This window comes from Canis lupus, chromosome 19 (assembly GCF_003254725.2).
Source record: "Canis lupus dingo isolate Sandy chromosome 19, ASM325472v2, whole genome shotgun sequence".
Classification (NCBI taxonomy): domain Eukaryota; kingdom Metazoa; phylum Chordata; class Mammalia; order Carnivora; family Canidae; genus Canis; species Canis lupus.
The window spans coordinates 39,101,241-39,125,967 of NC_064261.1; the positions used below are offsets into that span (position 1 = coordinate 39,101,241).

Here is a 24,727-nt window from a genome sequence, read left to right on the forward strand (position 1 = left end):
CCTGAGGGATAAAGCAGCCAGGACACAACAGCAGAGCGTAAGGAGCACACATTGGAGACAGTCCCAGAAGCATCAGGCCTTGCAGATCCAGAAATGCTATACTGCAGGACACTATAGGACCTCTTATTCATAAGGTCATTACCCTCAAGAACAGAAGTAGCTCACTCTGCTAACCCACAGAAGCAAGCAAAGAGACAGATAAAATGACAAACAGACAGAGGAAATTGTCTGAAATGAAAGAATAGGACATGGCCACAGCCAGAGATTTAAGTGAGACAAATACAAGAAATATGCCTAATAGAGAATTTAAAGTGATGATCATAAAGATAGTCACTGGACTTGAGAAAAGAATGGAAGACATGAGTGAGACCCTTAAAAGAGATAAAGGGCACAATAAACAAAATGAGATACACACTTGATGGAGAATGAACAACAGGCTGGAAGAAGTAGAGGAATGAATTAGTGATCTAGAAAAGAGAGTACTGGAAAGTAATCAAACTGAACAAAAGACAAAAAAATATGCAAAATGAGAATAAACTTAAGGAATAGAGTGACTTCATCAAATGTGAAAACATTCATATTATAGGAGTCCTAGAAGAAGAGATATAAACAGTGCAGAAAATGTATTTGAAGAAGTAACAGCTGAGAAGTTCCCTAATTTGGGGAATGAAACAGAGAATTTGGATTCAGGAGGCATGAGAACCTCAAGAAAATCAACAAAAGCAAACCCACACCAGACATATTATAATTAAATTGGCAAAATTTAGTGATAAAGAAAAAAATTTAAAGCAGCAAGACAAAAGAAGACAATAACATACAAGAGAAATCCCGTAAGACTATCAGGGGCTTTTTAAGCAGAAACTCCAAGAAGAGAGTGGCATGATGCATTCAAAGTTCTGAGTGGAAAAAATCTGCAGCCAAGAATACTCTATTCAACAAGACTATTATTCAGAATAGAAAGAGGGATAAAGAGTTCCCCAGACAAACAAAAACTAAAACAGTTTATGACCACTAACCCAGCTCTGCAAGAAATATTAAAGTGGTCTCTTTAAATGGAAAAGAAAGACCAGCTTTGCCCAGTGGCTGTATCATAGCCAATGAGGTTTTCCCGAGGCGCGATTATTGCTAATTGAAAGAAAGACCAAAAGTGACATTATGAGGGTAAGACACATAAAAACAATAAAAATGAATATTTCTGTGAAAAATCAGTCAAGGAACTCACAAAATAAAAGGATATAAAATATGGCACTATATACCTAAAACATGGGAGGAAAGGACTAAAGAATGGGTTCAAAACTAAATGACCATCAACTTAGTATAGATTGCTATTATGAAGAGGTTATATGACCTAATGGTCATAGGGGAAAACAGTAAAAAATAAAACAAAGTGAAATTAGAGAAGGAGACAAATAATAAGAGACTCTTAATCATAGGAAACAAACTGAGGGTTGTTGGAGGGGTGGGGGTGCAGGGATGGGACAACTGGTGATAGACATTAGGAAGGGCAGGTGATGTAATGAGCATGGGGTATTATATAAGACTAATGAATCACAAACCTCTACCTCTGAAACTAATAACATATTATATGTTAATTAATTGAATTTAAATAAAAATTTAAACAATAACCACAAATCTAAAACCTTTATAGATTTTATACTAATATATACTCAAAGAATAAAGAGGGAAAAATCTAAATATATCACTAAAGAAAACAAGTAAATCATGAGAGAAAGCAAAGAAAGGATCAAAGATAATTTTCAGAGGTAGCCCGGGTGGCTCAGTGGTTTGGCGCTGACTTCAGCCCAGGGCCTGATCCTGGGGACCCGGGATCAAGTCCCACGTTGGGCTCCCTGCATGGAGCCTGCTTCTCCCTCTGCCTGTGTCTCTGCCTCTCTCTCTCTCTCTGTCTCTCATGAATAAATAAATCTTAAAAAAAAAAAAAAAAAGATAATTTTCAGAAAGAACCACAAAGCAAATAATAAAATGGCAATATATACAAATCTATCAATAATTACTTTGACTGTAAATGGACTAAATACTCCAATCAAAAGGCAGAGGGTGATGAATGAAAAAGCAAGATGTATCTATATGCTGCCTACAACAGACTGATTTTAGACCTAAAGATACCTGCAGCTTGAAAGTGAGGAGATGGAGAAACATTCTCCAGAATGGATCACATATTAGGCCACAAAATGAGCCTTGATAAATTCAAGAAGATTGAAGTCATGCCATGCATGACTGGCCACAATGCTACGAAACTAGAAGTCAGCCACAAGAAAAAATCTGAAAAGAATACAAATACACAGAGGTTAAATAGCATTGCTACTAAACAATGAATGGGTCAACCAGGAAATCAAAGAAAAAGTAAAAACAAAACAAAACAAAATTAAAGGAAAATAAAAGCATAAAGGTTCAAAACCTCTCGGATAGCTTTGTGCAGTGAAGGTACCATAGCCAATGAGGTTTACCCAAGGCACGATTATTGCAAAACCTCTGGAATGCAGCAAAAGTGGTTCTAAGAAGGAAGTTTAAAGTAATATAGGCAAAAGCAAGAAAAATCTCAAATAAATGACCTAACCTTACACCAAAAGAACAAACACAACTTGGAACTGGCAAAAGGAAGGAAATAATAAAGATTAGAGCAGAAGTAAATGAAATAAAAAAACAAAAAACCTCAATAAAATAGATGAATGAAAACAGCATCAGCTGGTTTTTTGAAACTATATAAAATCAATAAACCTTTGGCAAGACTTATCAAGAACAAAAGGGAAAAGACACAAATAAAATCACAACTGAGAGAGAAATAACAAACAACACCTTAGAACTAAAAAAAGCAATCATGAGGATATTATGAAAACTTATATGCCAACATACTGAACAAGAAATGGATAAATTCTTAGAAACATTTAAAAACTAACAAAACTGAGACATGAAGACATAATAAATTTGAACAGACTGATAACTAGCAAAGATATTGAATCAGTAATCAAAAAGCTTCCAACAAACAAAACCCCGATGGCTTCACAGGGGAAGTCTATCAAACATTTAAAGAAGAGTAATATCTATTGTTCTCAAAGTATTCCAGAAAATAAAGGAGGAAGGAAAACTTCCAAACTCATCCTACGAAGCCTATGCTTCATTACTATACTATAGACACTACTAAAAAATTGAACTACAGGCCAATATCCCTGATGAATATAGAGGCAAACATCCTCAATAAAATACTAGCAAATCGAATTCAACAATACATGAAAAAAAAATCATTCACCATGATCAAGTGGGACTTACTCCTGGATTACAAGGGTAATACTCGCAAATCAATCAACAAGACATCACATCAACAAGAGAAAGAATAAGACCCATATAATCATTTCAATAGATGCAGAAAAAGCATTTGACAATGTACAACATCCATTCATGACAAAAACCCTCAACTAAATAGGCACAGTGGGAATGTATCTCAACATAATAAAGATCATATATGGAAAACATATAGCTAACATTATTCTCATTGGAGAAAAACTGAGAGCTTTTCCCTTTAAGGTCAGGAACAAAACAAGGATGTCCACTCTCACCACTTTTATTCAACATAATACTGAGAGTCCTAGCCACAGCAATTAGACACCAAAAAGAACTCAAAGGCATTCAAATCAGTAGGAAGAAGTAAAACTTTGAGTATTTGCAGATGACATGATACTATATAGAAAAAACCCAAAAGACTCCACCAAAACAATGCTAGAACTGATCAACGAATTCAGCAAAATCTCAGGATATAAAATCAATTTACAGAAATTTGTTGTGTTTCTATACATCAATCATGAAGTAGCAGGAAAAGAATTAAAAACACAATCTCATTTATAATTACACCAAAAATAAGATACTTATGAATAAACCTACCCAGAGAACTAAAAGACCCGGTACTCTGAAAGGATAAAACACTTATGAAAGAAACTAAAGATAATACCAAAAAATGGAAACACATTCCATGCTCATGCATTGGAAAAACAAATACTGTTAAAATATCTATAGTACCCAAAAGAATCTAAACATTTAATGCAATCCCTATTAAAAAACCAACAGCATTTTTCACAGAACTAGAACAAACAATCCTTAAATTTGTATGAAACCACAAAACACCCCCAATAGCCAAAGCAATCTTGGAAAAGCAAGCAAAGCTGGAAACATTATAATTTAAGATTTCAATTTATATTACAAAGCTGTATTAACCAAAACAGTATGGTGCTGGCATAAAAACAGACACATAGATAATGGAACCGAACAGAAAACCCAGAAATAAACCTACAATTTATGGTCAATTAATCTTTAACAAAAGTCAAGATCCAATGGGAAAAAAAGACAGTCTCTTCAACAAATGGTGTTTGGGAAAACTGGACAGCAATATGCAAAAGAATGAAGGTCAACCTTCACATACCACATACAAAAATAAATTCAAATGGATTAAAGACCAAAAACTTGAGACATGAAACCATAAAAATCCTGGAAGTTGGCATAGGAGGCAACATCTCTCACACTGGCTGTAGCAACGTTTTTTAGATATGTTTACTGAGACAAGGGAAAACATAAGCAAAAGTAAAAGACCAGGGCTACAACCAAATAAAAAGCTTCTGCACAGCAAAGGAAAACAATCAACAAAACTAAAAGGCAATCTATGCAATGGGAGAAGATATTTGCAAAACCATATACAATAAGGGTTAGAATCCAAAATATACAAAGAACTTTTTTTAAGATTTTATTTATTTATTCATGAGAGACACACACAGAGAGACAGAGACATAGGCAGAGGGAGAAGCAGGCTCCCTGAGAAGACCCTGATGCTGGACTTGATCCCAGAACCTCGGGATCACGACATGAGCCAAAGGCAGATGCACAATCACAGAGCCACCCAGATGCCCCTACAAAGAACTTTTAAAAAACTCAACACCAAAAAAAAAAAAATAAATAAAAATAAAAATAAAAATAAAAAACTCAACACCCAAAAAACAAATAAGTGAATTTCAAAATGGGAAGACATGAATGGATATTTCTCCAAGGAAGATAAAAGAGATGGCAAAGAAGACATTCAGACACATGAAATGATGCTCAACATCACTGATCATTGGGTAAGTGCAAATCAAAAATACAATAAGAATCACTTCATACTTTTAAGAATACTAAAATCAACAACACAAGAAACCAAAGGTGTTGGGAGGATATTGAGAAAAAGGAACACTCTTACCACGCTGTTAGGAATACAAACTGGTACAGCCACTGTGGAAAACAGTATGAAGGTTCCTCAAAAATTTCAAAATAAAATTAAAACTACAATCCAGCAATTGCACTTCTAGGTATATACCTAAAGACTACATGAATACTAATTCAAAAGGATACATGCACCTCAATGTTTATAGCAGTATTATTTACAACATCCAAGATATATGGAAGCAGCCCATGTGTCTAACAACTGATGAATGGATAAAGAAGATGTGATATATATCCACAATAGAATATTACTCAGCCATAAGAAAGAATGAAATCTCGCCATTTGCAAAAACATGGATGGATTTAGATGGCTTATAAATTTACTAAGCAAAGTAAGTAAGAGACAAATACCCTATGATGTCACTTCGTCCAATATGTCACACAATTCCAATATGTGGAATTTAAGAAACAAAACAAATAAGCAAAGGGGGGAAAGAAGAGAGAGAGTAACAAATCAAGAAAAAGACTCTTAACTATAAAGAACAAACTGATGGTTACCAGAAGGGAGGCGGATGAGGGGTGGGTGAAATACATGACGGGGATTAGGGAGGGCACTTATTGTGATAGCACCATGTGATATATGGAATTGTTGAATCACTATCTTATAAATCTGAAACTAATATAACACTGTATGCTAACTAAGTGTAATTAAAAGAAAAACTTTTTAGAAAAGCTTTAAGAAAAAAAAAAGAAAAGCTTTAAGAAGTACATAGAAAACTGTGGGAAATATCAGAAAGGGAGACAGAGCGTAAAGACTGCTAACTCTGGGAAACGAACTAGGGGTGGTAGAAGGGGAGGAGGGCGGGGGGTGGGAGTGAATGGGTGACGGGCACTGGGGGTTATTCTGTATGTTAGTAAATTGAACACCAATAAAAAATAAATTAAAAAAAATAAAATTTAAAAAAAAGTACATAGAAAACTTTATAAAGTGTGGTATTGGGGAGAAATGAACATTTTATGTGAAATGTTTGCATATATATACACATGAATGGTAGCTAACTATGACAGACTGTATTGTCTAAAAGTAACTGCACCAATATCTTCCATTACACACGTTTTTCTTGCAAGGTAATGTTGACTCTCCTCCCGAAATTAGGTAGGCCTGTAACTACAGCCAAAATAACGCTAGGTGACTTTCTGGAGGCTATTATAAAAAAGGAATCCAGCTTCTGCCTAATTGTCTTAGAATGCTTGTTCTTAAAATTCAGTTACTCTGCTGTGAGGGTTTTAAGAGATCCCAGCCAAGAGCCAGAATCAAATGCAAGACAGATGACTGGGAAAACCTTCAAGCTGACTACAGACCTGCAACTGCCTGACTGCAACTGCAGGAGAGAACTTGAATGAGAACGAGATGCTGAGCCTAACCACTTCTCTGAATCTTTAGAGGTAATAAAACAATGACTGCTATTTTAAGCTACTAAACTTTATGGCAATCTATTACGTAGCAATAGATGATCCAAATAATAACAATCACTTAGTACCTAATCTGTCTCAGGCACTATGCCGAGTTCTGTACTATTACAATTTTATTTCACCCACACAACTATTTAATGAGTAGGTGTTATTATCCACTTTGTGTAATGAGCAAAATGAGATTAATAGAGGCTAAATATAAGGCCACAATAAGTGGTAGAGCTGGTTACTAAAACAAAGAACTCCCTCACTCCAAAGGTTTTTTGCATTAGACATTTTCTACAATTATAATTAAAAAATAACTCATTTACTGAGTTCATACATCACTTTTTGAAGCACTTCACATAGACTCTTTTAATCCTTACACCCTATAGAATGGAGGTATTATCATATTTTCCTTTCACAGATTAGAAAGTTGAAACAGAGAACTTAAAAAATGTGCCCAAAGTCAAACAGCCACCATTTAAACTAAAGCAATAAAACTTTCATATTATTCTTACAATTATACAGAGTACCAGCTAAAATGGAATAAAAGAGACTAAATTTATCCTCCCACCTAAAACAACCAAAAAAATGCAAAAAATGTATATATTTTTAAAGATTTGTTTATTTATTTTAGCGAGAGAGCACAGTAGGGAGGGGCAGAGAGAGGGAGAGTCGTAGGCAGACTCTGTGCTGAACAAGAAGCCTGATGTGGGGTTTGATCCCAAGACCCTAAGATCAAGACCTGAGCCGAAACCAAGAGTCAGATGCTTAACTGACTGCACCACCCCAGCACCCCACAAAATAAACAATGGTTTTTAAGACATTACACATGAGCCAAAAAGGGGCAGTGATTTCTGAAGGACGGATTAAAGGACATGAGCCCTGCAAGTGCTAAAGGTTACTACATGGACATAGTTTCCATGAGGACCACCCTGGAAATCTCCAGTCTCCTTGAGTTGAGATGATAATGGGAATCTGGGGAGAACAAGATTAAATTTCATAGGGTTGAGGAGTAAAGAGCAAAGAGCTATCCAAAGAGAGAGCTCCAGGAATGCACAGAGGGTCCCTTCTTTGTCCAAGTGCTAGTCAGGAAATGCCTAAATCCAAGGAAACACTAACTTGAAATATCGGAGAGAACAACCTCCAGATCAGGAATAGTTCCTGCTCATAATTTATGGAATTTTGGACACTCAGAAGTGTCTTGTTTCAGAGCAAGGCAAAATTAGTCCTAGAAATCCACACTGCTTTGGCCCTACTTGACAAAACTTTTTAAAAAGATCCAAAAGAATAAAAACATTTCTAGATTTATTAGCTCAACAATATTCTTAGGAATATAAAAATATCTAGTACCAACTTGCCTCTGTTAAAAGTTACTTTAGTGATTTTTCTTTATCATTATTTTTTGTTAGAAATGTAGTCACCCATGTATTCACTAGGATGGGAATGGCTGTAATAGCAAATAGACTCCAAAATGTGTAAGTATTCAACTAAAAAAGGAACTTATTTCCTAATTATGGTAATACAACAGGGGTGTTTCTGGTTGGTAGGCACCTTTTGTTCATCTAACTCAAGGACACAGGCTCCAGGAGGATCTGCCATTATGTAGCTTACCCATCTGGCTGGCAGAAGGGGAAAATGAAGGAACACATTTGGTAAGTCTGTCTTGCTAATATTAAATTGCCTAGAATTCAGGTGCATGACCTTACTTTCACCTATAAGAAAAGTGAGGATACATATCCAGTTGTATACCCAAGAAGAAAAGGAAATGGATGTGCAGTGAACAGCTATCAGTCTTGTCAAGGTCATTCTGTTAAAGCACTATTTTTAACAAACTATTTTTAGAGGAAAGATGGGAGTTGCTTTGTGGTGGATTGTGTCAATCTAGTTAATCTTGTGGGTGATGGAGTTCTCATTCATCCTGGAGGGTTCCAGGCACCTAAAGCTTTGGTGATTTTTTCCAAGGAATCTAGAAATCCATACTTAATAATTGATCTGAAATTAGACCACTGCATTATGTGATGCCTATCAAAGATTTCTGGGTAGGTGGGAAGTACAGAAGTGAGGTAAACAGTCTGTTCCTAGAAAACCACACTATTACTCTATTGATTATCTCTGAATCTCTTTGTGATTCAATCATGTGCCACCTCTAACATGAGAACACCTTTCAAATAGTCTCTAGCTTTTGAAACAAAAGACTAGAAGGGGCAGTTTTTGGGGGAAAAATCACTAAATCCAGCATTTTTTTAATTGAGATACAATTCACACATCACAAAATTCACTCTTTTAAAATGTACAATTCAGTGATTTTTAGTATACTCACAAAATTGTGCAACTATCACCACTATGTAATTCCAGGAAATTTTATACAAGTGTAAAATCATAAAATATGTGGCCTTTTTGCTGACTTCATTAATTCAGTATACTTTCTAAGTTCACCCATGTTGTAGAGTGTATCAGTACTTGAGATTCCATTTTGAAGATGAATAATATTCCATTGTATGGATATACAACTTTCTTTCATGAATTTATCAGCTGACAGGCATTTCTCTTGTAGCAATAAATGGGAGTACATATATCTTTTCAAGTTAGTGTTTTCACTTTCTTTGGACAAATACTCAGAAGTAGAATTGCTTGAATATATGGTAGTTCTATTTTTAATTATCTGAGGAACCATACTGTTTTCCATAGTGGTGGTACCAATTTACACTCCCACCAATAGTGTACATGGTTCTGTTTTCTCCATATCCTCGCCAATACTATTTTTTATCATTTTGAAAATAGCCATTCCAAGTGTGAGGTGGTATCTCACTATGGTTTACATTTGCATTTCTCTAATGATCAGTGAGATTTTAACAACTTTTCATGTACCTGTGGGCCATCTGTATGTCTTCTTTGAAAAATAGCTATTCAGGTATTCTGCCCATTTTTTAATCAGATTGTATGTTTGTTTTTGATACTGAGTTTTAAGACTTCCTCATCTATTTTGGATATTAATCCCTTATCAGATATATGATGTGAAAATATTTTTTCCCATTTGGAAGGTTACCTTTTCATTTTGTTGATGTTTTCCTTTGCTGTGCAGAAGGTTTTAAGTTTTTTATACAGTTCTATTTATTTTTGTTTTTGTTGCCTATGTTTTTGGTGGCAAAAAAATCAATGTCACGACTGATGTCATGGAGCTTACTGCCTATACTTTCTTCTAGGTGTTTTATGGTTTCATGTCTTATGTTTAAGTCTGTAATCCACTTTATTTTTTTCTTTAATCCATTTAACTTTTGTATATGGTGTAACAGAGTAGTCCAGTTTTCCTAACACTGACAGAAACTCATTTCCCGTTGTATACTCATATTTCTTTTACAGGAGATTAACTGATTATTTACGTTCATGGGTTTATTTCTGTGCTGTATTCTGTTCCATTGATCTATGTGGCTCTTTGTTTTTTTTTTTTCTTAAAGATGTTGTTTATCTGAGAGAGAGAGAGAGAGAGACAGAGAGAAGCAGTGACACAGGCAGAGGGAGAAGCAGGCTCCATGCAGGGAGCCCGACGTGGGACTCGATCCCAGGACTCCAGGATCATGCCCTGGGCTGAAGGCAGGCGCCAAACCGCTGAGCCACTGGGCTGCCCTACGTGGCTCTTTCTTATGACAGTACTATACTGTTTTGATCACTTTGGCTTTGAAATACAGTTTGAAATCAAGGAGTATGAGGTCTTCAGCTTTGTTCTTCTTTCTCAAAACTGCTTTGGCTACTCAGAATCTTTTGTGGTTTCATATAAATTTTAGGATTATTTCTGTGAAAAATGCCACTGGAATTTTGATAGGGATTGCACTGAATCTACAGATTGCTTTGGGGAGTATGGATATTTTAACAATAGAGATTCCTCTAATATATGAGCATGAAATATCTTTCCATTGGTTTGTGTTTTTTTCAATTTCTTTCATTAATATCTTATTGTTTTCAGCATAAAGGTCTTTCACCCCCTTGGTTAGCGTTATTCCTAGATATTTTATTATTTTTAATGTAATTGTAAAAAGTATCGATTGATTTCTCTGAGACTTCATTATAAGTGTACAGAAATGCTTGTATACTGATTTTGTATCCTGTAACTTTACTGAATTTATTGATTGGTTCTAAAATTTTTTTGGTGTAGTCTTTAGCGTTTTCTTATAGAATATCATGCTATCTGTAAACAGTGACAGTTTTATTGCTTCCTCCCTTATTTGCATACCTTTTATTCCTTTCCTTGTCTAACTGCTCTGGCTAGGACTTTCAAAACTATGTTGAATTAAGTGGCAAAAAGTAGCATCCTTCTTTTTTGTTTTCTTTTATTAGTAGGCATCCTTCTATTGTTTCTGATATTAGAAAACTTTCACCTTTTCAGCACTGAGAAAGATGTCGGCTCTTGGCTTGTCATATATGGCCTTTATTACATTGATGTACATTACTTCTATATCCACTTTGTTGAGAGTTTTCATCATGAACAAATGTTGAATTTTTGTCAAATCCTTTTTTGGCATGTATTAAGACGCTCATGATTTTTATCTTCATTTTGTTAATGTTGTTTATCATGTTAATTGATTTGCAGATGTTGAAACATCCTTGCATTCCTAGAGTAAAAGCCACTTGACCATGGTGTATGATCCTATTTTTTTTTTAAGATTTGAGAGAGGGGAAAAAAAAAAAAGATTTGAGAGAGGGAAAGGGAGAAAGAGAACATGAGTGGGGTAAGGGGCACAGATTGAGGAAGAGAGAAAGTCTCAAGCAGACTCCCCACTGAGCATAGAGCCCGATGTTGGGTTCAATCTCACAACCCTAACACAACCTGAGCCAAAACCAAGAGCTGAACACTTAACCAACTGGGGCAATCCAGGTCCCCAGTGTATTACCATTAAGTACATTGCTGAATGTGGCTTTCTATTACTTCGTTGGATTTCTACATCTGTCAGGGTTACTGGCCTGTAATTTTGTTTTCTTGTGGCATCCTTGTTTGGTTTTAGTATCAAGGTAATGCTTGTCGTGTAAAATAAGTTTGGAAGTATTCCTTCCTCTCCTGTTGTTTGAAGAGTTTGAGAATAACTGGTATTAACTCTTCTCTGAAGACTTGGTAGAATTTAACAATGAAGCTATCTGCTCACGGACTTTTGTTTGGAGGTTTTTTATTACCTATCCAATCTCCTTACTAGTAATCAGTCTGTTCAGATTTTCAACTTTATGATTCAGTTTGTATCACTTTTATCCAGGTTGTCCAATTTCTTGGCATATAATTGTTCATAGTAGTCTTTTATGATCCTTTGTATTTGTCATAACTTTCATTTCTGATTTTATTTGTAAGAGTTTTGAAATAGGGAAATGTGAGGGTTTTGTTTTTTTTTTTTTTTTTTCAAAATTGCTTTGGCTATTCTGGGCACACTGTTTCATATAAATTTTAGGATCAGCTTGTCAATTCTACAAAGGAAAAAAAGGTACCTAGAATCTTGATAGGGTTTTCACTGAATCTATAATAGAGATTGTTTTTAAATGTTCTGTTTTGACATATCTATCTGACACACAAATGGAGATGTCAAGAAGTCTAAAGTTCATAGAAGAATAATCACTTTTATTTTATACTATGTTATTTGCTCAGTAACTTATGTGATTGGTACTACAGGGATACTGAGAACTATTGATGAAAAAAAGGGATGCAAATTTCAATAACATTCCTTGGAATCTGAAAAGTTTATGATACAAAAATCTATTTTTTATTATCTATTATAATACCTTAATAAAAAAATTAAAAACACCCTGTATTAAATTCAGTAGTATCATGTGATGCGCTGTTGGGGTCCAGGAGCGTATAATCAAGACGGAATTCTTGAGATGTGTTCAGTGCAAAAAGGTGGTTTTATTAAAGCATGAGGACAGGACCTGTGTGCAGGAAGAGCTGTACTGGGATAATGAGGAGTGACTGAATATATACTTCTTAGTTAGTGGGGGTTAGGGATAGCTTAAATCTCTAAGGAATTTGGAAGCAAGACTTCCAGGACTTTAGCACACTTTAGTAAAACATTTGTCATGAGATGCTTCAGATGTATATCACTGGGCCATATGTTTGAAGGATGACTTAACATATATCTTGGGCGGGGTTGGGGGGTAGTGTGTAGAGATAAATGGAGTTTCCAAAGGTATTTTCATATGTTAAAGAAGACTTAAGGGATCCTGGAGCTCTGGCTAATGTCAAGCTAAGGTTGTTTTTAGCCTCTGGCAAAGTACTAACATTAAGGCAGTTATAAATTCCTTCAGGAATGTCACTCTGAAAAAAAAAAAAGAAAAAAAGGAATGTCACTCCGCCTGCCTCAAGTATTTGTCAATGGGTTGCAAGTTGTAAGGAGATTGAATTTTATCTACATTTCTTTTGCCCTCATTTTCTACATCTTCACTGATGTTCTATTTTTTAAGTTGGGTTATAGGTGACAATACTAATTGCTAATGCTATAACTCAAAGTAATTATTACTTTATTAGAAAAAATACCTTACATATATTATTTTGAATGTACTTTTGAAGTGTTTGAATGTAGCCTTGAAATGGTGGGGGCAGGGTGTGTGTGTGAGCAACAGTATGATAGTTAACATTATGGCTCAATTTGACTGTGCCATGGGTTGTCCAGAAATTTGGACAAAGGCTCAGGGCAGGTCTTTGAGAGGGTTTCTGAATGAAACTAACATATGAATCAGTAGACAAAGTAAAGCATATTTTCCTCCCTAATCAGGGTAGGTCCTGATTTAATCACTTAAAAGCATGAATAAAACAAGGGACACCACAAGGTGGAGCATCTTGATTTCAGCTCAGGTGTTCATCTCAGCGTTGTGGTTTCAGGGCCCATGTTGTGCCCCACATTGAGCTCTACATTGGACATAGAGCCCACTTAAAAAAAAAAGAAAAAAAAAAAGCCTGAGATCCCTGGGTGGCTCAGCGGTTTAGCGCCTGCCTTTGGCCCAGAGCACGATCCTGGAGTGCCGGGATCGAGTCCCGCGTCGGGCTCCCGGTGTGGAGCCTGCTTTTCCCTCTACCTGTGTCTCTGTCTCTCTCTCTCTATCATGAATAAATAAATAAATAAATCTTAAAAAAAAAAAGCCTAAATAAAATAAAAAGGCTAACCTTTCTACAAGTATACAGGAACTTCTACTGCCTATCATCAAGCCAAGACAACAGTTTTTTTTCATCTTTGGAATTGAACTGAATCAGCTCTTCTTGGGTCTCAAACCTGTATCTTATGGACTAGAACATATAGCTTTGGCTCTCCTGATTCTCTGGTCTTTGGACTTGGACTCAAACTATGTGATCAACTCTACTGCATCTCCAGCTTGCCAACTGCCAATTTCAGGACTTTTTGGCCTCCATAACTATGTGAACCAATTCCTCATAATCAGTCTTGACAAAAATAGAGATATACTGTTAGTTCTGTTTCTCTGGAAAACCCTAATACAGAATTGAAGGGAAAAATAAAATACTGACCAAGAGAAGTTAAGTAAATTGCTCAAGGTCAGACACATAATTAACTATAGAACAAAACTGGAACACAGGTCTCTTAGCTCCTAGTCCAGTAGACAGACATAGTGGTTGGGAAATTCTAATCTAGGTTTATTGAAATCTCTTTCCCCCAGTCATGTTACCCCTTATAATCCTGAATAACTAGAAAGGGAAAAAAAAGTGGTCATGACTATTTCTCACATGTATGACAGCTTCTCAGATTCTCACAATTCACAGGGTCATAAGAATCTAACGATGGAATTGGTAATTACATAATAAATATAACATAATCATTCTACTTTGTTAACTCCTTCTGCCTCATTCTTCTCTCCATTAAAACATAAGATTTTTCTCATACACATGAGGTATTTTGGGCTGCAGTGCCATTAATATGCTAATAGAATTCATCTCTTCATCTCATTTTAACATACTTTCAGCTTATTCTGACAATGTTAGTGGCCCACTCTATCCAGAGTAAAGTCTGAAGTTTAAATCAAAGGAAAAAGAAAGAAGCATGTCCTGGACACAGAAGAATGAACATTACTACAAATACCTATTAAAATGTCCTATTATTATTCTGTTAAAGAGAATCCCTGAGAGAAGAAACCAGAATCCTTTGCTCCACTGAAAAATTATGATTCTTTGATTAAAAAAAAGTTATTTAAATTTCTACCTGTCTTTTGAAATAAGGAGAAAAAAAAAAAACATTCCAAAAAAGAACTGAACAAAGAAAAAGAGTTTTCATCCAGTTCTAGTGCCAAAACCTATTTAGAAATTCTCCTTATGAAGAAAACTGTTTAACAGTGTAGTCATCTTTAGTGTGTTCTATTCAAAATTTCAACATAATCTTCTGGAATAGTGACAATGAAGAGAGAAGAAAAATCTCCTGGCTAATTTATTTACAGTAATTTGACATTGGTAACAAAAATTTTTAAATTCAAAGTAGGAAGAATTTAAAGTAACAAATCTTAAGTTGATTTATCCCAAACAATAAAGTTTAAAATCCTGGTTCTCAAGTCTTTTCTCCCCCGATGTCTTCATCATTCTCAGAGGTGTGTATACCACCACCATCAGTATTATTTCTCACTTTACAAAATCACTTGAAACAGAAAGGGAACTATATCAGAATATTCAAGTGGGAATGTTATCAATGTAGGGTAGGAGAGGCAATGTAGGTAAGATTTTAGAACTCTTCTTCCTAACCTGGGGTAAATTTGCTATTTCAATTTTTTTTTTAAATAAATGCCGTCACAAGAATTCCTTACTACAATTATAATTTTTATTTTCCCATCTGCAGCTTAAATAGCAAATTGACCAAATGGCTAGCAACTTTTGAACTTAAAATTTTCCACCCATCTAAAAGCATTATTATCAATTAAGTAATACTTTAAATTTCCTATTTAATGATTTTTGCATAAAATAAACTGAGGTAAGTTTAGTTCCATAATATTTCTGCTATCTGAATAAGGCAATTTCTTATTTCCTTTACAAGTACTAAGTGTTCAATTTAATAAATTATACTACTTGCTTCAAAGACATTTCTCAGGGGATGCCTGGATGACTCAGCGGTTGAGCTCTGGTTTCAGCTCAGGCTGTGATCCTGGAGTTCAGGGATTAAGCCCCACATCAGGCTCCCTAAGGGGAGCCTACTTCTCCTTCTGCCATGTCCCTCTCTCTCTCTCTCTCCCCCTGTCTCTCATGAATAAATAAATAAAATCTTAAAAAAAAAAAGTTTCTCAGGACCAAATTCAATTAAACATTTTTGGCTTAAAAATATAACATGTAAAAATATATATATAATTCATATCTAATATAAACTATAATTTTATGGGTTTTTTTAAGATTTTATTTTTATTTATTCATGAGAGATACAGAGAGAAAGAGAAGCAGACACACAGGCAGAGGCAGAAGCAGGCTCCATGCAGGGAGCCTGATGTGGGACTCGATCCTGGGTCTCCAGGATCATGCCCTGGGCCAAAGGCAGGCGCTAAACTGCTGAGCCACCCATGGATCCCATCTTATGGGATTATTATAGAACTGGGCTGTCTACTATGGTAGCCACTAGATAGATAGATAGATAGATAGATAGATAGATAGATAGATAGATAGAAATAAATAAATAAATAAATAAAATAAAATAAAATAAAATAAAATAAAATAAAATAAAATAAGGTACACGTCACTAGTGTGGCACCAATGCTTGCTACCTAACTTGCTAACAGCACCACTCCCTCATGTGTTATCCTGTGGACACTCCCCCTCCAGCCAAGCCTTGGTTCTAGGTTTCCTTCCAAAGCAGACCTGGGCAAACCCTATTAAAACAACATGCTGCTACATGTGCTTCTGCAAATCCACCACCTTCAACTGTCTGCAAGGTTCTGGCAACTGCAGGTCCCCTTACTCATCAAACTGGTACAATCCTTGCTGGCACTGAGAAGTCCATGCACCCACTCCCATTGTCCTGCAGACCTGCCCCTTCCACAGGCCCTTGGCTAGAACCCATTCAAGTGGTGTTGCAAACCTGGCAGTGTGCAAGCAGTCCTGATAGGGGCCAGTACCATTCCAGAGTGACTCCTGCCCCAAGGGAGAACAGGATATAATCACAGTCAAACTGAAGCCTCAGCAGTGGAGTGGAGCAGACATGTGGTCTGATTGCAGGCCTTGGCCACCAACCAAAAGCTTCTCAGGGGATAATACAAGGAAACTGCCCTGTAGTTCAGTGCTATTGTATTTCTGACAAATGCCTGTTCTGACTCAACTTAAGCCCAGGAGGACCCAGACTTGTCCACTAACAACATAAGGACCAAACCCTGTCTACACCAGGCAAAGAGAGGAATGGTAGACAACCGGTCTGAAGAGAAAAGCAACAGAGCCACAATAGTACCATAAACATGACACATATGGGAGATACCCATGAAGTGTTGGATCCTGGTGAACAGGGCAATTTGCATGGGAGGGCACTATAAGATTTCATCTTCATAAGATCACTACTTTCACAAGCAGGAGACAAAAACAACTTTTCCAACACAGAGAAGATAAAGAGAGGTAGACAAAATGAGAAGAGAGAAAAATATGTCCCAAAGGAAAGAACAAGACAAAAGCACAGAAAAAGATCTAATCAAAAAAGAGGTAAGTGATACAATCAATAAATTTAAAGTAATGGTTATAAAGATCATCACTGGACTTAAGAAGATTGGAAGACATCAGTGAGACCCTTAACAAAGAGATAGAAAGTAAAAAAAAAAAAAAAAAAAAAGAAAAACCAAAGAGATAGAAAGTATAAAAAAGAACCAGTTGGAGGGGCACCTGGGCAGCTCAGTCAGTTATATATCTGCCTTCAGCTCAGGTCATCCCAGGGTCCTGGGATTGAGCCTTACATCAGGCACCCTGCTTAGCGGGGAGCCTGCTTCTCCCTCTCCCCCTCCCCTCTGCTCATGCTCTATCTCTTTCTCTTAAGTAAGTAAATAAAATTAAAAAAAAAAAAAGAACCAATTGGATATGAAGAACTCAATAAATGAAATTAAAAATACACTAGATACATAGCAGGGAGTCTGTCCCTTTCCATCTCTTTCTCCCTTTGCCCCTCTCCCTGCTCATGTGTTTGCTCTCTCTCAAATAAATAAATAAAATCTTTAAAAATAAAAAAAGAAGGAATGCAATGACACCATCAACCATAATGACATTTGCATCTTAGAAGAAGAGAGAGAAAAGGGGGGAAAAATTTATTTGAATAATAGCTGAAAACTTCTAGAATCTAGAGAAGGAAATGGAAATTGAGAGCCAGAGGCATAAAGAACCCCAACAAAATCAACCCAAGGAGGTCCATACCAAGACACATAGTGATTAAAATGCTAAAAAGTAGTGATAAAGAGAAAATTCTAAAACAGCAAAAGAAAAGATTTCCCATACAAGGGAAACTCTATAATTCTATCAGCTGACTTTTCAGTAGAAACTTTACAGGCCAGAAGAAAGGGGCATGACACATTCATAGTGCTGAAAGAAAAAAAAAAAACAAAACGTGCAGCCAAGAATACTCTATCCAGGAAGGCTATCATTCAGAATAGAAGGAGAGATAAAGAGTTTCCCAGATGAATAAAAGTTAAAGGAATTCATGACCACTAAACCAGCCCTAATAAAAGAAGTGTTCAAGGGGACTCTTTAAATGGAAAAGAAAGACAATAAGTAGGAGTAAGAAAGTAGGAAGCTAAAAACAGTAAAAATAGGTGTATTTATAAAAATCACAGTATTCTACAAAATAAAAGAATGTAAAGTATGACACCATATACTTTAAGCCTGGAGGGAGAGGAGTTAAAAGTGGATTCAAACAAAAGGAATCATCAACTTAACACAGACTGGTATATGCAAAAGATGTTATATACAAACTTAATAGTAACCACAAATCAAAACCAGTAATAAGGGTAGGGGGGATAAAAAAGAATCAAGAATATCACTAAAGAAAGTCAGCAAATATTGAGACAATAGAGCAAGAGAAGACAGGTACAAAAACAACCATCAAAAAGTAACAAAATGGCAATAAGTACATATCTATTAATAACTACTGTGAATGTAAATGGACTAAATGCTATAATCAAAAAACAAAGGTTAAATGAATGGATAAAAAAGCAAGACCATCTATAACCTGCCTATAAGACACTCATTTCATACCTAAAGACACATACAGATTGAAGTGAATGGATGGAAATGCATTTTCATGCAAGGGGAAGTGAAAATCCAGGGTAGCAATACTTACATAGGACAAAATAGGCTTTAACACAAAGACTATACAAGAGAAAAAGAAGAACACTATTTAATCATAACGGGAACAATCCAGTAAGAAGATAAGACAACTGTACATATTTATGTACTCAATTTATGAGAACACCCAAACACATAAGACAGTTAATAACAAACATAAAGGAGCTAATCAATAGTAATACAATAATAGTAGGGGACTTTAACACCACACTTATTTCAAAAGACAGATCATTCAAACAGAAAATTAACAGGGAAATAGTGGCTTTGAATGACATACTGGACTCAACAGATTTAAGAAATATGTTCAGAACATTCCATCCATAAAGAATAGAATACATATTCCTTTCAACTGCACATGCAACAGTCTCTAGAACTGATCACATTAGGCCACAAAACAAGTTTCAACAAATTTAAAAAGATCAAAATCATACCATGCACCTTTTCTGACCACACACTATGAAACCAGAAATCAACCACAACAATCTGGAAAGAGTACAAATACATGGAGGCTAAGACAAGAACAAACAAACAAACATGAAGAACTTATGAATGAAAATGAAATGAAAACAAATGAAAATAAAAACAGTGGTCCAAAATATTTCAGATGCTTCAACAACTGTTCTAAGAGGAAGTTTACTACAAAACAGGCTCATCTCAAGAAGCCAGAAAAATAAAAAAACCCACAATCTAACCTTATATCTGAAGGAGCTAGATTAGGACAAAGAAAACCCAAAACGAGTAAAAAAAAAAAAAGAAAATAATAAAGATTAGAGCAGAAATAAATGAAATAGAAACTAAAAAATACTAGAACAGATCAATAAAAAGGAACTGGTTTTTTGAATAGATCAAAAAAATGGAAAAGCCTTTAATCAAACTTAAAAAAAAAAAAAGAGAACTCAAGTAAATAAAATCAAACATGAAAGAAGAGAAATAACAACAAACATCACAGAAATACGAAGGATTATAAGAGAATATTATGAAAAATTATATGCCAATAAATTGGACAACCTAGAAGAAAATGGATAAATTCCTAGAAACATATAATCTCCCAAAACTGAATCAAGAAGAAACAGAAAATTTGAATAGACGAATTAACAGAAATGAAATTGAATCATTATTCAAAAAACCCTTTTTCAGATAAGAAAGAGGAATAAAAGATACCCAAATTGATAAGGAAGAAGTAAAACTTCCACTATTTGCAGATTAAATAAAATTAGAAATAGAAAACCCTAAATATTCTACCAAAGCACTACTAGAATTAATAAATGAAAAAAAAATAAAAAAAATAAAAAAATAAATGAATTCAGTAAGGTCACAGGTTACACAATTAATATACAAATATCTGTTGTTTTTCTATACACTAATGAAGCAGCAGAAAGAGAAATTATGAAAATAATCCCATTTACAATTGCACCAAAAATAATAAAATACACAAGAATAAACTTAACCAGGTGCAAACTCTGAAAACTACAAAATATGGAGAAAGAAACTGAAGATGACACAAATGGAAAAACATTCCATACTCAAGGATTAGAAGAACAATTATTGTTAAAATGTCTATATTACTCAAAGCAATCTACATATTTAATACAACGCCTATAAAAAATAGCATTTCCCCAGAACTAGAATTAATAATCCTAAAATTTACATGGAACCACAAAAATCCTGAGTAGCTAAAGCAATCTTAAAAAATAAAAACAAAACTGGAATTAGCACAATCTGAAATTTCAAGATATATTACAAAGCTGTAGTACTGGCACAAAAATAGGCTCAATAGATCAGTGGAACAGAAGAGGGTGTCCAGAAATAAATTCACAACTATATGGTCAATTAATCTTCAACAAAAGAGGCAAGAATACGCAAAGGGAAAAGACAGTCTCTTCAATAAATGATACTGGGAAAACTGCATGCAAAAGAATGAAAGTCAACCACTTTCTTACACCATACATGAAAACTCAAAATGGTTTAAGGACCTAAATGTGAGACTCAAAACCATAATAATAGAATAGCAAAGGCTGTAATTTTTCCAACATTGGCCATAGCAACATTTTCCTAGACATGACTCCTGAGGCAAGGGAAATGAAAGCAAATATAAACTATTGGGACTACATCAAAATAAAAAGTTTCTGCACAACAAAGGAAGCCATCAATGAAAGTAAAAGACAATGTACTGAATGGGAGAAGATAGCTGCAAATGGCATATCCAATAAAGGATTTGTATCCAAAATATATAAAGAACTTACAAAAATCGACAACAAAAAACCAAATGATCCAATTTAAGAATGGAGAGAAGACATGAATAGACATTTTTCCAAAGAAGACATACAGATGGCCGATAGATACATGAATAGATGGTCAACATCGCTATCATAGGGAAATATAAATCAAAACTATAATGAGATATTACTTCACACAGTCAGAATGGCTAAAATCAACAATACAGGAAACAAGTGTTGGAGACGATGCATAGAAAAAGGAATTTTTGTGTACTGTTAGTGAGAATGCAAATTAGAACAGTCACTGTGGAAAACACTATGGAGGTTCCCCAAGAAATTAAAAATATAATTACCCTACAATCCAGTAATTCTACTATGGGGTATTTACTCAAAGAATACAAAAGACTAATTGAAAAAGATACATGCGCCACTATGTTTATGGTAGCATTATTTACAATAGCCAAGTTATGCAGGCAACCCGAGTGTCTATCAATAAAAGAATGGATAAAGAAGTGACACACACACACACACACACACACACACACACACACACACAGTGGAGTATTACTCATCCATAAAAAAGTACAAAATCTTGCTATTTGCAGCAACATGGATGCATCTAGAGAATATAATGCTTAAGCAAAGTAAGTCAGTCAGAGACAGAGAAATACCGTATGATTTCACTTATATGTGAGATTTAAGAAGCAACACAAATGAACAAAGAATAAGAGACAAATCAAGAAACAAACTCTTAGCTACTGAGAACAAATGGATGGTTACTGAGACCTGGGTGGGGGGGATGGGTGAAATAGGTGAAGGAGTTTAAGAGTACAATGATGAACAGTGAGTAATGTATAGAATTGTTGAATCACTCACTATACAGCACCCCTGGAGCTAACACTGTATGTTAACTGTACTGGAATTAAAACAAAAATAAACAAAACAAAAAAACAAGTAACCTTCTTTTAATTTCCCAACTCAATATTGGTAAGTCATGTACATTTCTAGACATGTTATCTAATTTGGGAAAACCTCTATGAAGTTTCTTTCAAATAAAGTTAATATATCACTGTGTGGTATGCCTGAAACTAATGTAACCTTGTGTTTCAACTATACTTCAATAAACATGTAATGAAATGAGAAAACAAAATTCAGCACCTCTGTCACACTAACCACATTTAAGTTCTCAATAGTCAAGAGTAGCTTGTAGGTGTTACAATGGACAGCCACAAAGACAGAACATTTCCCTTTTTTTTTTTTTTTTAATTTATTCATTAGAGACACAGAGAGAGAGAGAGGCAGAGACACAGGCAGAGGGAGAAGCAGGTTCCATGCAGGGAGCCCGATGCGGGACTTGATCCTGGGTCTCTAGAATCAGGCCCTGGGCTGAAGGCAGAGGCTCAACCATTGAGCCACTCTGGCGTCCCAGAACATTTCCTTTGTTACAGAAAGTTCTCCTAAATCGTGACTAAGAAGAGGCCTGAAAATCATTATTGAAGCCGCTATTTCCATTGAGGATAAGCGTGAAAAATGTATAAGCTCACCTTCATCACTCCTGGATGGTCGATGCATACATTATTCATAAATTACACTACGAATAAGAATGGCAGGTTTGACCTTCACAGCCAAGTAAGTGGTAAACAAAATGCTTGTAAATTAGATCTAGTGACAGGTTCATGAAGCAGGTTTTTGCTACAGATAAATATAATCAACATTAATATTACAGTAGATTATGGTATTACAGTTTAGTAGTACAGGTATAGGACTAAAGCTGCCAGCTGACAAGCTGGAAATACTGCACTTATCCTGACCAGACAGCTCCGAATAGGCTCTTTGGCATCAGGGTAGGATAAAAAGACAATGGGTTAGTAATCAAACAAACTATTCAAATACGGATTCTGCCATTTTCTGGCCGAGAAACGTTAAATGCATTGAAGCCTGGCTGATTCATTAGCAAAACCTAGACAATAGCACATGTCTCAAAAGATTGTTACAAGGGTTAAATAATTTAAAACATGCAAATCATTTAGCAGAGTCTCTAGGCAAGTTAAGACTTCGATAAATATTCTAAGCCTGAAAAAGACTGAATTGGATGTGAATTCAAATTAGAAGACAAATGTAACTTGAAGTAGAATAAAAACATTACCTTAGTTTATTCAATCTTCAGATAGATGTACTTATACATACATTTGAATTAACTGCTGTGCCACCACTAATAACACATCGTGGACTAAGTAATAACATAAAGGCACTAACAGGCACTTCCACTGACAAATCTAGTAGTGTAGGACTAGTCTTTTTACTTCAATTGATCACAAGTACTACAAAGATCTTACTTCTCTGCAACTGAGACCCCAAAGGTCACTTTAAAACTTATTCCCAATGGCTGTATCCAGTTATAAAAGCAATCTATGGTGACAATTCCATATAACTGAGTACACACGCAGAAGCATAATATTTAAAAGCCTGTGATTTATGGGACGCCTGGGTGGCTCAGCAGTTAGGCATCTGCCTTCGGCTCAGGGTGTGATCCTGGAGTCCCGGGATGGAGTCCCACAAGGGACTCCCTGCATGGAGCCTGCTTCTCCCTCTGCCTCTGCCTCTCTCTCTCTGTATCTCTCATGAATAAATAAATAAAATCTTTAAAAGATAAATAAATAAATGCCTGTGATTTGCTTTAAAAAAAAAATCCAGCAGGCGGATAAAGCTTGGGGGATCTATATGCATTGGTAACTTACTGAAGCCAATTGGTTTACGAAGGTTTATTATACTGTTCTATTTCTGTTACATATATGGTTAAAAGGATCTATATTAAACATTTAAAAGTTTTATGGAAGGATGATAGAAGTAAGAAATTTTTACTGGGTCACTTATAATAGTCTTGTCTTTCTAGCAGATGGCATTTGGTCTTGCTTAGAAATGCCAATTGTCCCTGCTTTTCCTCCTGTTTTTCCCAAAAATTATATCAGAACACACTCTTGAGTGACATAAACACAGACCACAGAAACTAGCTTTAGAATTATAAGTTTGGAAACTTTAATTCAGAGAAAAATCAAGTACTTTGACCAAGTTCCAAATCCATTCATTTCTAAAACCATAAGCTTCTACCTGTTAACGTTTGCTGCATCTGTGGAAGGTGCAAATATCTACAATTCTCATAATTTTAGAAAGCAAAAAGGAAAAAGAAAAGGCTGAATTATAAAATCTCAAAGATGTACTACAGTCAATCTCAAAAGACAGGTAAGGTCAATTCTTGAAACAAAATTGAGCAGTTATCATTTTGACGTAAACTTATCCAAAAAGGTTTTCAGAGGAAGATAGGCTTAATGCTTTAATGTTTAATGCTTTTTAAATGCTTTTCCTCTTCAAAAAGTAGAAGAGATTAAGTAATGCAACTTAGCCAGATAAGTTCCCACTTGCTTTTGTTATTTTTCCTCTTTACCAGCCTCACAGCCAGAGTAAAAATGGCAGCAGGAGCAAGTGGGGTTACGAAGAGTTCCAGGATCTATGTCACACTGCTCTCCTTAGATAGGGGCTGCAAACTGGCAGTCTGGCTCACAGGATTTGCTTTGGACCCAGGGAGCTTTTTTAG

The 24,727-nt window shown here is 35.3% G+C and overlaps 1 protein-coding gene, 1 long non-coding RNA gene and 1 other non-coding gene across 7 annotated transcripts in view; 2 read left to right on the top strand and 1 right to left on the bottom strand.

Moving 5' to 3' along the window:
* Positions 1-8,306, top strand: part of LOC118351513 (uncharacterized) — a 28,403-nt gene extending 20,097 nt beyond the window's left edge. The window contains exons 2-3 of the long non-coding RNA XR_004807049.2: positions 6,468-6,645; positions 8,205-8,306. This is a non-coding gene — a long non-coding RNA (uncharacterized LOC118351513). The remainder of the gene's footprint in view (positions 1-6,467; positions 6,646-8,204) is intronic.
* The window catches only part of ZRANB3 (zinc finger RANBP2-type containing 3), a 297,959-nt gene that overhangs the window by 221,204 nt on the left and 52,028 nt on the right, over positions 1-24,727 (bottom strand). The window lies entirely within an intron of this gene.
* Positions 1,069-1,203, top strand: LOC112649992 (U4 spliceosomal RNA). The gene has a single exon (XR_003129857.1). It is a non-coding gene; the product is annotated as a U4 spliceosomal RNA (small nuclear RNA).